The sequence below is a fragment of the Haematobia irritans genome, chromosome 4 (genome assembly GCF_050003625.1).
Source record: "Haematobia irritans isolate KBUSLIRL chromosome 4, ASM5000362v1, whole genome shotgun sequence".
In the NCBI taxonomy this organism is placed as follows: Eukaryota; Metazoa; Arthropoda; class Insecta; order Diptera; family Muscidae; genus Haematobia; species Haematobia irritans.
In genome coordinates, this window is record NC_134400.1 from 171,764,704 (window position 1) to 171,780,459 (window position 15,756).

Genomic DNA, 15,756 nt, shown 5'->3' on the forward strand with positions numbered 1-15,756 from the left:
CTCCGTCCTATGACAAGCCCATGTTAAATTCATTGCTTCTGCGTCAATTTTGCACCACTTCCGGATCCAAAAAGAACATTTTCATTACTTTTTTGGAGACGCTTTTTATGCTGGGATATTAAATACACATGTTACACCCTCAAAAAAAAATCGCTTCTTTAACATATATTCCAAACATATTTTTCAGGAAGCACATATATTATTGGATACTGCCGAAACATTAATATGTTTGTTTTATGTGAACATATTATATGTTTGGAAGCATTTTGAGCCCAAAAATATCATATGCTTGGAAGAATTTTTCCCAAAGACGATTGTGCTCATTGCCTAACATACTCGTAATTTTCACTTCCACGAAATATTTTAGTTCTTGGCACCTTTTTCTGTAATACAAATAATGTTGAAGAAATTATTCACTTTTATAATTTTTTTAAATTTTACCTTTCGCCTGCACGGAGAATCGAACCGAGGATCATTTTTTATATTTGAAGGTGTCCGTCAACTCCTTGTGGACTACTTATTAATAAAGAGGAACTAAACTTTGTTTTTATACATTTTACTGTGTAATTTTTCACTATTTCCTCTTTATTTCATTTTACTGTCCCAACTCTAAAAAGAGTATAGTGTCCTTTCGTTATTTTTATGAAGACCCCTGATTTCTTTTAACGAACCAAGAAAAAAATTGTGCCCATAATGCCAAAATGATAAACACATACATAAAATGCTGCTCTCAAGGCGAAAACATATGCTGTTTGTTTTTCAAATATCTATTCTCTTGGTTCCGAATGTCTATTCTCTTTATTCAAATTAAATAATATTTAGACTTAAGCATATCAAATTTTTGGCGTTATCATAAACCAGTTTTCCGAAACAACATACAAGCGGTTTCACAGAAATTGTTCTCTTTTGATTCTTTCGCTGTGTTATGTTGATATCTTTCGTCAACTCTCCCGGTTTCCATCTCTATTTCTTTCTCTATACTCTCTCTGTCGCTTTGAATAAAATATCACAACATATGTATGTTTAGTTGAAATTTGTAAATTTATATATGTTTGCATTCACACATATGATTTTTATCAAACATTCATGCCCCAAACATAATATATTCTAACATATTAATGTTCCAAACATTTAGTGTTAGTGTAGGAACATTACATGTTTGCACTTAAATATATTGTGTTTAAAAATTGTGCCCGAAACACATTTTGTTTATATCGGAACATATGAAAAACATATTTTTCTAACTGTGTACTTACTCTATGAAAGTGCTTCATTACAACATTATTTTAACACTTTAATAAATTCCGAATATATAAATCGATTACTCATTGGAGATCGATTCACCATTGACTATATATGGGCCAAAATGCACATCGACAATGAGTCGTTACATTCAAATACTATTAATCGTTCATTTAATTACACTGTTAGAAAAATATGTTTTTCATATGTTCCGATATAAACAAAATGTGTTTCGGGCACGATTTTAAACCACAATATATTTAAGTGCGAACATGTAATTTTCCTAAACTAACACTAAATGTTTGGGACATCTATGTTAATATGTTAGAATATATTATGTTTGGGGCATGAATGTTTCATAAAAATCATATGTGTGAATACAAACATATATAAATTTACAAATTTCAACTAAACATACATATGTTGTGATATTTTATTCAAAGCGACAGAGAGAGTATAGAGAGAAATAGAGATGGAAACCGGGAGAGTTGACGAAAGATATCAATATAACACAGCAAAAAAGAGTCAAAAGAGAACAATTTCTGTGAAACCGCTTGTATGTTGTTTCGGAAAACTGTTTTATGATAAGGCCAAAAATTTGATATGTTTAAGTCTAAATATTATTTAATTTGAATAAAGAGAATATACATTCTGAACCAAGAGAATAGACATTTGAAAAACAAACAGCTTATGTTTTCGCCTTGAGAGCAGCATTTTATGTATGTGTGGACATGTGTTTTGTTTATCATTTTGGCATTATTTTTTTCTTGGTTCGTTAAAAGAAATCAGGGGTCTTCATAAAAATAACGAAAGGGCACTATACTCTTTTTAGAGTTGGGACGGTAAAATGAAATAAGGAGGAAATAGTGAAAAATTACACAGTAAAATGTAAAAAAACAAAGTTTAGTTTCTCTTTATTAAAAAGTAGTCCACGAGGAGTTGACGGACACCATCAAATATAAAAGCGGGCATTAAGTTCGACTTTTACAGCTAAAACAATTTTAAAAGTTTATTTTCTTTAAAATGAATTATTAAAGAAAAATAAAAGGAATTTTAGAGCGATGGTGTTAAATGCTAGTAAAAAACTGTTCACTCCTAAATAAATTTATGTTTATATTATAAAATTATGTATGTATGTTTATACTCGACTCCACGTTCTTCTTTTGTTAGTTTTTGAATTCCTTCCAAATTTTAAACTTTTGTACAAAAACAGTTTTTTATTACAATATTGTTATTTTTGCAATAAAAAATAATATTTTATCCAAAAATCATTCAATTTCGTTTATATCAAGCACTGTTACTGACTATAAATCTTTAATAACGCACATTTCGATGTTTCATTTAAAAAAATTAATATAGTATAAATATAAATGTGTAAATTAAAAAAAAAAAAAAAAATGTTCGGTCGGAGCAGGGATTGAACCCACGACCCTTTGCATGCAAGGCAGACATGCTAACCACTGCTCCACGTGGCAAACAAATGTATGTTTCTGTTAAATAATGTTATGTTTGCATTGGCTCGTGGGCGCTGCAAACTATGCTATATAAATGTAACTTAAAACGATACTTATCTACTGGTGACTATAACAGCTACGTAGCCCAGTGGATAGTGTGTTGGCTTACAAACTGTATGGTCCTCGGTTCGATTCTCCGTGCAGGCGAAAGGTAAAATTTAAAAAATGTATAAAAGTGAATAATTTCTTCAACATTATTTGTATTACAGAGAAAGGTGCCAATAACTAAAAAATTTCGTGGAAGTGAAAATTACGAGTATGTTAGGGAATGAGCACAATCGTGTTTGGGAAAAATTCTTCCAAGCATATAATATTTTTGGCTCAAAATGTTTCCAAACATATAATATGTTCACATAAAACAAACATATTAATGTTTCGGCAGTATGCAATAATATATGTGCTTCCTGCAAAATATGTTTGGAACATATGTTAAAGAAACGATTTTTTTGAGGGTGTATAAGCCTTGCGGAGGACAAAGTTAGTTAAAAGATTGAAACTGCTATTCGCTAATAGAACCAATCTAAGTTGACAAAACTAAAAAGGTCTTCTCGCTGCTATTTGTTACTCTCTTCAGGCAAAACAAAAAGGATATAAGAAAAACATACTTCTAACGGAGTAGCTAATAAATGCAATATATGCTGGTTCGGAATGTTCATTGGAAAATTGTAGCAATTATTTGTCGACGTCATAGATTTCATAGTTCCACCCCTTCTGTAGCTTTCATATTCCATAGTCGGAGGTAGATATAGACCAGTTAACGGTCATAAATTATACTGACAATTGCAGGCCATGTATGGCGACATTGACTGCTTCATGGTATATGATGATGGTGTGGGTATAAGTGCGGGTATATGATCATTTGTTTAGACTGAAGTAAATAATTTGTTTATGAGTTGAGATAGAAACACGTATGACCGAGGGAAATTTTGCACGAACTTGGGGCCTCAATAAAAACCCTTGTACACAGAAAAAAAGTTGACTATTTAGTGGAAAAAATGAACGAAAATTTACTCTACTTTATTGAGAAAAAGAGGGAAAAAACTGGCATGGTATAATTGTTATCTACAATTTACGAAATTACAACCTTTCATAGAATAAAAAAATAACAAAAATTAAAGAACAATTCATTAAGGCAATCTTATGACGATTTTAACCATACAATAGTTCATTCCTACTATTTTTGGCAATCGTTCGAAAAATTTTCCTTGGCAAAAAGAACTTCAAATGAAACATTTTACATGTCAAATGAAACCTTATTTAATTGCAATGATGTTGTTGTTGTTGTTGTTGTAACAGTTTATTGTGATTTCATCCATTTTTATACCCTGCTCCACACTGTGGAACAGGGTATTATAAGTTAGTGCATATGTTTGCAACACCCAGAAGGAGACGAAATAGACACATGGTGTCTTTGGCAAAAATGCTCAGGGTGGGCTCGTGAGTCGATATAGCGATGTCCGTCTGTCCGTGAACACATTTTTGTAATCAAAGTCTAGGTCGCAGTTTTAGTCCAATCGACTTCAAATGTGGCACAAGTATGTGTTTTGGCTCACAATAGATCCCTATTGATTTTGGAAGAAATCGGTTCAGATTTAGATATAGCTCCCATATATATATTTCGCCCGATATGGACTTATATGGCCCTAGAAGCCAGAGTTTTACCCTAATTTGCTCAAAATTTTGCACAAGAAGAACAATTAGTACTATAGTCAAGTGTGTCAAATTTTATTGAAATCGCTTCAGGATTAGATATAGCTCCCATATATATATTTCGCCCGATATGGACTAATACGGTCCCAGAAGCCAGAGTTTTACCCCAATTTGATTGAAATTTTGCACAGAGAGTAGAATTAGCATTGTAGCTATGCGAGCCAAATTTGGTTGAAATCGGTTCAGATTTAGATATAGCTCCCATATATAGCTTTCGCCCGATTTACACTCATATGACCACAGAGGCTAATTTGTTGCTCCGATTTAGTTGAAATTTTGCACAGGGAGTAGAATTAGCATTGTAGCTGCAAAATTTGGTTGAAATCGGTTCAGATTTAGATATAGCTCCAATATATAGCTTTCGGCCGATTTACACTCATATGACCACAGAGGCCAATTTTTTCGCCCGAGTTAGTTGAAATTTTGCACAGGGAGTAGAATTAGCATTATAGCTATGCGTGCCAAATTTGGTTGAAATCGGTTCAGATTTAGATATATCTCCCATATATAGCTTTCGCCCGATTTACACTCATATGACCACAGAGGACAATTTTTAACTCCGATTTAGTTGAAATTTTGCACAGGGAGTAGAATTAGCATTATAGCTATGCGTGCCAAATTTGGTTGAAATCGGTTCAGATTTAGATATATCTCCCATATATAGCTTTCGCCCGATTTACACTCATATGACCACAGAGGACAATTTTTAACTCCGATTTAGTTGAAATTTTGCACAGGGAGTAGAATTAGCATTGTTGCTATGCGTGCCAAATTTGGTTGAAATCGGTTCAGATTTAGATATAGCTCCCATATATAGCTTTCGCCCGATTTACACTCATATGACCACAGAGGCCAATTTTTAACTCCGATTTCGTTGAAATTTTGCACAGGGAGTAGAATAAGCATTGGTGCTATGCGTGCCAAATTTGGTTGAAATCGGTTCAGATTTAGAAATAGCTCCCATATATATGTTTTTCTGATTTCGACAAAAATTGTCAAAATATCAACATTTTCCTTGTAAAATCGCCACTGCTTAGTCGAAAAGTTGTAAAAATTAATCTAATTTTCCTAAACTTCTAATACATATATCGAGCGATAAATCATAAATAAACTTTTGCGAAGTTTCCTTAAAATTGCTTCAGATTTAAACGTTTTCCATATTTTTTTACTAACATTGTGTTCCACCCTAATGCATTAGCCGACTTAAATTTTGAGTCTATAGATTTTGTAGAAGTCTATCAAATTCTTCCAGATCGAGTGATATTTAAATGTATGTATTTGGGACAAACCTTTATATATAGCCCCCAACACATTTGACGGATGTGATATGGTATCGAAAATTTAGATCTACAAAGTGGTGCAGGGTATAATATAGTCGGCACCGCCCGACTTTCCTTACTTGTTATGTTATACGCTTTGGTACTTCAGCTTGTGGCCAGATCGAGGAACTCTGCGACTACGTGTACGTATTGCAATGATTCATTTGTTCGGCTCGGTTCCATTTGAATTGAAAAAAAAATCAATAATTTAATAATACCAATACCTTAATTTTTAAAAAAATTATAAAAATAAAATTAATCATAGGCAAAATAAGTCGACTAGATTAAGTCGAATGATGCCAACTATATGAAAAGAGTTCACATTTTCCATTATACACTCAAAAAGCAGTAAACCCACCAGAAAGAAAAATTTTAGAAAATTTAGGTTAATTTCATAAAATGTTTACAGTTTTTTTCACAAAGAAATAAAGAATATTTTCTTTCACTTGTTAAAGAAAATTTCGTAGTTTGAAGGAAAAAAATAGAAAAATGTTTTTAGTTGCAACAAAGTTCACGATGGGCGCTTTATTAGAAATTTTACGAAATTCGAGCAAGGCACGGAAGGAATTTAGTTAATCTTTGTACTTCATTTCTGCATAATTGTTTCCCCTTTTTATACCCTCCACCATAGAATGGGGGGTCATTCCTTCGAAATATTGGTCTAAGACCCCATAAAGTACACAGTGCCAAACACAAGTATTGGCACAGCACTCTAAACCACATAGTGGTCAGAGTATCCACGACAACATGCGCCTACCAGAAATATTGATTTTAAGCTCCATATAATATATAGACCGATCAACTCTGAACCACCTCCTGAGTCGGTTTAGCCCTTGGTGTCCGTCTGCCGACGTATTTGTTGTTCGCAGTATTCAGGGCACTATTATTAACCGATTTTGATGAAATTTGGTACAGTGTTGATAGAGGAATGGGGGAATATAGATACAAATACAAAAAAAAAAAACAAGTATATAAGGCCGTAAGTTCGGCCAGGCCGAATCTTATGTACCCTCTACCATGGATTGCGTAGAAACTTCTACGAAAGATTGTCATCCACAATCGAATTACTTGCGTTGTGGTATATTAAAACTTCTTAACATCGTTTTCTAAATTGTGAGTTAGTCCATACGTGGCAGAGACCCAGAATTGAAATTTGGGGGTCGCTTATATGGGGGCTATATAGAATTATGAACTTGATATGGACCAATTTTTGTGTGATTGGGGATCGATTTATCTGAGGGCTATATATTACTATAGATCGATATGGACCTAGTTAGGCATGGTTGTTAACGGCCATATAGTAGCACAATGTACCAAATTTCAACTGCCTCGGATGAAATTTGCTCCTCCAAGAGGCTCCAAAACCAAATCTCGGGATCGGTTTATATGGGGGCTATATATGATTATGGACTGACATGGACCACTTTTGGTATCGTTGTTAAATATCATATACTACCACCACGTACCAAATTTCAACCAGATCGGATGAATTTTGCTTCTCCAAAAGGCACCGGAGGTCACATCTGGGGATCGGTTTATATGGGGGCTATATATAATTATGGACTGATATGAACCAATTCCTGCATATTTGGTGGATACCATATACTAACATCACGTTCCAAATTTCAACCGAATCGGATGAATTTTGCTCTTCCAAGGGGCTCCGGAGGTCAAATCTGGGGAACGGTTTATATGGAGCCTATATATAATTATTGACCGATCTCGACCAATTTTTGCATGGGTGTTTGAGGCCGTATATTAACACCACGTACCAAATTTCAACTGAATCAGATGAATTTTGGTCTTCCAAGAGGCTCCGGAGGTCAAATCGGGTGATCGGTTTATATGAGGGCTATATATAATTATTGACCGATGTCGACCAATTTTTGCATGGTCATTAGAGACCATATACTAACACCATATACCTAATTTCAGCCGGATCGGATGAAATTTGCTTCTCTTAGAGGCTCCGCAAGCCAAATCGGGGGATCGGTTTATATGGGGGCTATATATAATTATGGATCGATGTGGACCAATTTGTGCATGGCTGTTAGAGACCATATACTAACACCATGTATTAAAATTAATTTCACCATGTATTAAATCGGATGAAATTTGCTTCTCTTAGAGGCTCCGCAAGCCAAATCTGGGGATCGGTTTATATGGGGGCTATACGTAAAAGTGTACCGATATGGCCCATTTGCAATACCATCCGACCTACATCAATAACAACTACTTGTGCCAAGTTTCAAGTCGATAGCTTGTTTAGTTCGGAAGTTAGCGTGATTTCAACAGACGGACGGACCGACGGACATGCCCAGATCGACTCAGAATTTCACCACGATCCAGAATATATATACTTTATGGGGTCTTAGAGCAATATTTCGATGTGTTACACACGGAATGACAAAGTTAGTATACCCCCATCCTATGGTGGGGGGTATAAAAATAGTCAATTTATTATGTAGACTGCTCGATGCTGTTATCAAACAAAAAGGAATGCCCAAAAAGTTATAAATGTAGCAAAAATATAATTTAGAACTACCAGTGCTAATTCTTTTGTTCCTCAAAAAATTTTTTATAATTTAAATATTTATCCCCATTTTCATGAAGCTCTGTTAGTGCAACGTTGGCTAACGAACTTTTAAGCCGTAGTATAGATATATGTGTCATCTTGTTTATATATTCCATATGCCAGTTAGGAACTGGCATATGCAGCGTTGCCAGAATTGTTTCACCAAAAACCGCTAGATTTGCCCAAAAAATAGCTAAAAAAAGCTAAAAAATGCTAAAAAAAAATAGCTAGAAAAAAAACTAAATTTTTTTGTATCAAAAGTCACATTTTTGATTGAAATTTAACAAACTTAAAGGCTTTATTTCACTTACAATGCTTATTATTTTCATTTTAATTCCACTTCTGTGAGACTGTAACAATATCTAAGGCATATTAGCTCTGTTTGCGTATTCGATACATTTTGATTACTATCACAAATTTTTTACTGGAAGTCCTTCGTTTTGTGGGAGCTACCTTCCCAACACCTCTATTTTTTTACTTGTTATTTTAAAATATTAAATGACCTAAGCATGCTTTGAATTTGGTAAAAAAATGATTTGTCATTTTTTTAAATAAAATTTTAGTTTGGATTTGAAATTGTGAAAAATTCGAAATACATTACTTTTATTTAAATTGTAGAAAATACCTATAGTTTACATTTCCCAGTAAAAACATTTTCCTTTTCTTCATGAGCTATCAAAGTGTTTTAAAAACGTGCTAACGCCAACTTAAATTTCCAAATTCAGACTCGACTTCAAGTAGAAATTATTGTATATATACGTTTTTAAAATAAAGTGTTGAAAAACATCTTCTATTTTTGAACGCTATTTTGGTTTGTGGTCAAGATGCAAAAACTCCTCACATTTAAAGACTATTTCATTAATTCTTCCTTCTTTCATGAAAACATACCCATTTTTAAGTTGAATCACTTAATTATAAGGACAAAACGACTTTATCGTCTTTTGGACAAGGAAAACAGTTTATATAAAAGAAATTCACAAATGCTATTATAACCAAAATTCGCGTTCGTATTTTAAGGAGATGAAATCTTTGGCCTCACGACAATATTTTTTCAGTGCACAAAGCTATTCACATCTACTATTTTAATTTAGTAAGATCGTAATAACTTTAGAATATTATAATAACATAAAAAGGATAAACGAGTCAAATGATAATATTCCCAATAATTTACTGACAGTTTATCTAACAAATTTGTATGGTAATAGTAGATTTAAAGTTTACGATAAATTTTATGTATATAATGAAAAAACTTTACAACAAGGTGTATTTGCTAAAAAATGCCCGCATAATGGCTGGACTCATTATTAATGTTTCAACTGAGCTTTGAAATATGTGGAAACCCTTATAAAGGGTGATTCTTTTGAGGTTAGGATTTTCATGCATTAGTATTTGACAGATCACGTGGGATTTCAGACATGGTGTCAAAGAGAAAGATGCTCAGTATGCTTTGACATTTCATCATGAATAGCCGAACGATCTGCCACAACGTCGAATTTTCAGTGAATGGGCCCTAGAAAAGTTGCCAGAAAATCCGCTTTTTTATCGACAAATTTTGTTCAGCGATGAGGCTCATTTCTGGTTGAATGGCTACGTAAATAAGCAAAATTGCCGCATTTGGAGTGAAGAGCAACCAGAAGCCGTTCAAGAACTGCCCATGCATCCCGAAAAATGCACTGTTTGGTGTGGTTTGTACGCTGGTGGAATCATTGGACCGTATTTTTTCAAAGATGCTGTTGGACGCAACGTTACGGTGAATGGCGATCGCTATCGTTCGATGCTAACAAACTTTTTGTTGCCAAAAATGGAAGAACTGAACTTGGTTGACATGTAGTTTCAACAAGATGGCGCTACATGCCACACAGCTCGCGATTCTATGCCATTTTGAGGGAAAACTTCGGAGAACAATTCATCTCAAGAAATGGACCGGTAAGTTGGCCACCAAGATCATGCGATTTGACGCCTTTAGACTATTTTTTGTGGGGCTACGTCAAGTCTAAAGTCTACAAAAATAAGCCAGCAACTATTCCAGCTTTGGAAGACTACATTTCCGAAGAAATTCGGGCTATTCCGGCCGAAATGCTCGAAAAAGTTGCCCAAAATTGGACTTTCCGAATGGACCACCTAAGACGCAGCCGCGGTCAACATTTAAATGAAATTATCTTCAAAAAGTAAATGTCATGGACCAATCTAACGTTTCAAATAAAGAACCGATGAGATTTTGCAAATTTTATGCGTTTTTTTTTTTAAAAAAAGTTATCAAGCTCTTAACAAATCACCCTTTACTTGCAGCAAGGCTTAGATAAAAACGCCGATTTATCCATATTTCAATAGAAACATGTCGAAAATAAAAAAGCCACAAATAGCTAAAAGGGTCATGAAAAAAAGCCAGAAAAAAAGCTAAAAGCTAAATGCATTTTTTCCCGCTAAACGTCTTCAAAAAAAGCCAAATCTAGCGGGAAAAAAGCTAAATTGGCAACGCTGGGCATATGGAATATTTTTCGGTTAAAGTTAACCATATAAAATGTATTTTCATTTTTCTTTCTGTTAACTGTCAGTTAAAGCCTAACGGAGCTACATGAAAATGACCGTTAAAGAACAAAAAATTTTCCAATATGCTCGTCACTTCATTAGGTTTGTAAATCACATTCACGCACCCTCATGCCGTTGCCATCAGCGTAACTCACGAGTCACGTGTGAGTCGTGAGTTACTACTACATTGAAAACAAAGCGTGTCCGGTTCCAAAGAATTTGTCTTTAGACTAATGATTTTGGTATTGATTCCAAGCCAAAAGGCAGATTTAAGACACAATTCTCTTTTAAATTTTGCGTTAAAGTTTGGCGCACTAAATTCTAGGAAACAAAGTTTAATTTAATTGTTTTTTTTTCAGCTTTTTTCTTCATGTGCTACAGAGTCCCTTAAAATCATGTTAACGACGGCTTAAATTTCCAAATTTGAACTCGGCTACAAGTAGAAATTATGCTATGTTTCAAGCAAAAAAATCTTTAAAATAAAATGTTAAAAAATTTCATATTTTTAAATGATGTTTTCCTTTGTAGTTAAGATGCGAAAAGTTAACAAATTTAAAGACGATTTTATTAATTTTAAAGAATTTTTCAGAATTATTATAGCCAAGTTGACCTTAATCCTTAATCAAACAAACTTTTCTTCCATGTGAAGACAACCAGTCATAAGTCGAATCACTTAACAATAAGGAGAAAATGACTTCATTGGAAAGTTTATGACTTTTGGACAAGGAAAAAACTTTATATATGAGAGAAATGCGTCTTCTATGCTAAGCAAAATTCGGATTTGTATTTTAAGGATAATAATATTTTTTTCGGTTTCAGTGTATCAAAACGACATAAAGGCCTTCTTTGAAACCAATTTATCCCTTGCTTTGCTCTGGTACATATACACACGAATACTCGTCTATGTGCGTGTGTGTGTCACATAAGGACATACGATTAACTGTTGAAATTCTGCATCCCTCTTTTTATCAAACGCATATATATTGCAATCCCCCAGCGATATGGAGTGGGGTGGATTTTATTTCAACGGGAAAATTCTCACCGTTTCACATTGAGATTCGTTTGTATTCTCATAAAGAGTGCGTATGTGCGTGTGTGTGTATGTAATGTTATTTTATTGCCTTTGTTGTTACTGTTATTCGTTTACGCCATAATTAAATATAAAACGGAAATATGTTGCCCCGACGACGAGGACGACGACATTGACAACCCTTAACACCACCAGTTACGACAAACAACCAAGATAGTTAGACAGGCAATTTATGACCATAACCGGGGTAAATGGATAACATCGGAGATGTATGTAGGCCTCAATGTGTTCGTTATATGCGTTTATGAATGTAGAGCAAGTAGTAGTAGTAGTTGTTGTTGTTGTTATTATTCCAAAACATTCAGTTTTATCTCTCAAAAACATTAATTCAATGTGAACAGCATTAGCATTGGCATTAGTAAAACCATTGTCAGCGAAGCGCCGCAATAGAAACAGCAGTCGTAATGATGATAAGGAATACAAAAACGACATGAGTATAGGAATAAGGACAACGATGACAACGGTAACATCAACAACAGCATATGTGTGAAATTTGTATTGACTATGTAGCGTATATCCGTATCCTCTTCCGTAGTGTTTCGCATATAATCATGCACATTTACACAGCTTACACTCACTCGACAATGTGTGTATGACAATTGGGCTCGTTCATTCAGTTAACTAATTTTCAATTTTTCGATAAAAATAAAATGAATCATAGGCAAAATAAGTCGACTAGATAAAGACGAATGATGCCGACTATATGAAAAGAGTTCCACTAGGAGGAACAATTTTAGAGAATTTAGGTTAATTTTAGAAAAACTTTACAGTTTCTTCACAAAAAAAAGTAAGAATTCTCCGACAAATTGAACAATATTTTTTAGACATATTTTCTTTCACTTGTTAAAGACAATTTCGTAGTTTGGAGAAAAAAAATGGAAAAATGTCTTTAGTGCCACACAAAGTTCACGATGGGCGCATTATTACAAATTTTAAGAAATTCGTGGAAGACACAAATTTAGAAAATCTTTGTGCTTTATTTGTGCATAATTGTTTCCCCTTTTTTATATACTCCACCATAGTATTGGGGGTATATTGACCTTGTCATTCCATTTGTAACACATCGAAATATTGGATAATCTCTACGTAAAAAAACATTTTATTTCACATTTTAAAGAATTTTTCTAAATTATTAAAGTCACGTTGACCTTACCACAAACAGTTTTTCTTCCATGTTAGGATACCCATTTTGAAGTCAAATCACTTAATTATAAGGACAACACGACTTCAAGCTTATCGACTTTCCGACAAGGATAAAACTTTATTTTAGAGAAATACGTCTTCTATGCTAAGCATAATTTGCATTCGTATTCTAAGGACATAAAATCGTTGGCATCACGACAATATTTTTGTTTTTAGTGTAGAAAAGGGAACTCGATTATTCAAAATTGCGTTTGATAAAGCCAGGTCATACACAGAAAAAAATATCACCAAAATATTCCCAATTAAAACGTTGATTGATGTTGAAAACCTATTCAATTAAAAAATTAATTGATAATATTAATTTTTTAATCTAACTAGAAATATTAAGTCAATTAAGTCAATGATTGAAATTTTTAAATTTTCAATTAAAAAATTAATTAATACAATTAACTTTTTAATCAAACTTGGAAGACTAACGGCCATTTTCATGTAGCTACATTAGCCTTTAACTGCCAGTTAAAAGAAAATAATTTGCAAATATCTCCTCTTCCATTAACCTTAACTGAATTATTTTCAGCAGTTCTAACTGGTATATGGAATACATAGGTCAGATAACAAATATGTCCATAGTACGGTTTAAAAGTTCGTTAGCTAACGAAGCCCTAACGGAGCTTCATGAAAATGGTGGTAATGCAGTTAAAAAAATTACCACATCAATTAAAAATTTAAATGAATCAGTTAAAAAATTAATTGAAATTTGCTATGAAATCAATTAATTTTTAAATCAAGTATTTTTTTGATTCTCAATTAAAACTGTGATTGATACTACCATTTTTGTGATTGAAGACATTTCAATTAAAACATTAATCGGATCAATTAATTTTGTGATTGAATCTAAAAAAGTTTTTTGTGTATGGGGCCACATATTCAGTGCATATGAGGCGATAGAGATGTAGGGGAGCAATAACTAAATCTATATCTGAATAGATTGTTTTCAAAATCAAGAGTTCTATTCTGACCCAAAACACATACACACAGACAAGATATTGGTTGAAAATCTATTCTGCATTTACAATGAATTCACAGTTGTGTCAATCTTTATTTACAACTATTATATAGTTCCTCCTACCGTTTGGCGCTTATTATTATAGATTTTTGTTTGTAACACAAGTCAAATAGTTACCTGAACTAAATGTCTTTCCTTTGAACATTTTTGATCTAAATCGATACGCACAACCAATTTTATAAACCATAAATAACTGTCATTTAGTATTCAGCACTTTCAATTGATATTCACAACTGAATTCCTTTGGAAATAATTGTAAATGTCAATAATGTTATTACCAATTATTCAATGTTGAAGGAAAACGTGTTTTTTTAATTTAAAATAAAAACCACTGAAAAGCTTTCAGCCGTTTCTAAGTTTATTTGACTCCTCGGTGGACTGGCTGTCAAATGTTTTTACGAACAACTCACGCAGGCTTCAGGCTTTTACGAACAACTCACGCAGGCTTCAAGGCACAAGGAACAATTTTACTGTCTTAAATAGCATGTAACGACTTTACTGCGGCTCTAATGGAAAAATCCATCTCCACGTCTGGCTTTTATGTATGAAACCCCAAAGAAATTGACCGTGGCGAGTAGATTCTTATTTATTTTTAAACTCCACACTAATTTTCTGAATTAATTCGTAGTGTTTTTAGACTGGCTATGTTGGCCCATTTTTATGATATACCACTATGTGCTCAGGTCGGGCTCCATTTATTAATGTACTAAGAGTTCCACAGATTTAACTCCCATTACCTGTAAATTCTTCAATCCAAGCTAGCGGCTATACTTTCAAAGGTGAACATTTTTTTAAAATGGTTATCAATGTATTTTATTTGGGTATATTTAAAAATATGCAAATATATACATTTAAAAATATAAATAAAATATTTTGAGGTAAAAATTAATTTTTAATTAGGTTAAGGTGCTAATAAAGTTGGGTGATACAACCAAATGAAGAAAAGAACAAAGACCAATTTCATTGTCTAATACAACCAACTCCATATATCATAGTATTATTTGGAATTGCCATAATTCGATTAAGTCGACCGAATTTGTCGGGTATCACAACTGCCAGCAGATAGTTGTTGTAACTGCAAAAGGAGGTTGACAATAAATTCGATTATCACAATCAATCTGTACTCTCTGTGCACATGTGCCAAGTTTGAAACCGATTGAGTTAAAACTGCGACCTTGACTATTATTATAAAAATGTGTTCACAGACAGACGGACATGACTAGATCGACTCTGGGGCTGGCCCTGAGCAATATTGCTAAAGGCACTATGTACACACAGAGAAGAGATTGGTTGGAAATCGGTTGAAGTAAAGAAAATTCTACATTTATAATTAAATATCAGTTGCTCCAATCTATGTACTATATTTGCAATCATACGTGGGTCTCTATTACAATGTTTCGATTGTTTCAACGGATTTACGTTTGTGATAGGAGACAGACAGTTGTAGGAGCTAAACACAACCTGCCGTAATTGTCGTAACTGTCGTAACTGTCACTTTGTTATCACAACTTACGGATGGCTTTCACAACCGAATGCCATTTGAATTATTTTACAAATGTCATTTCTAT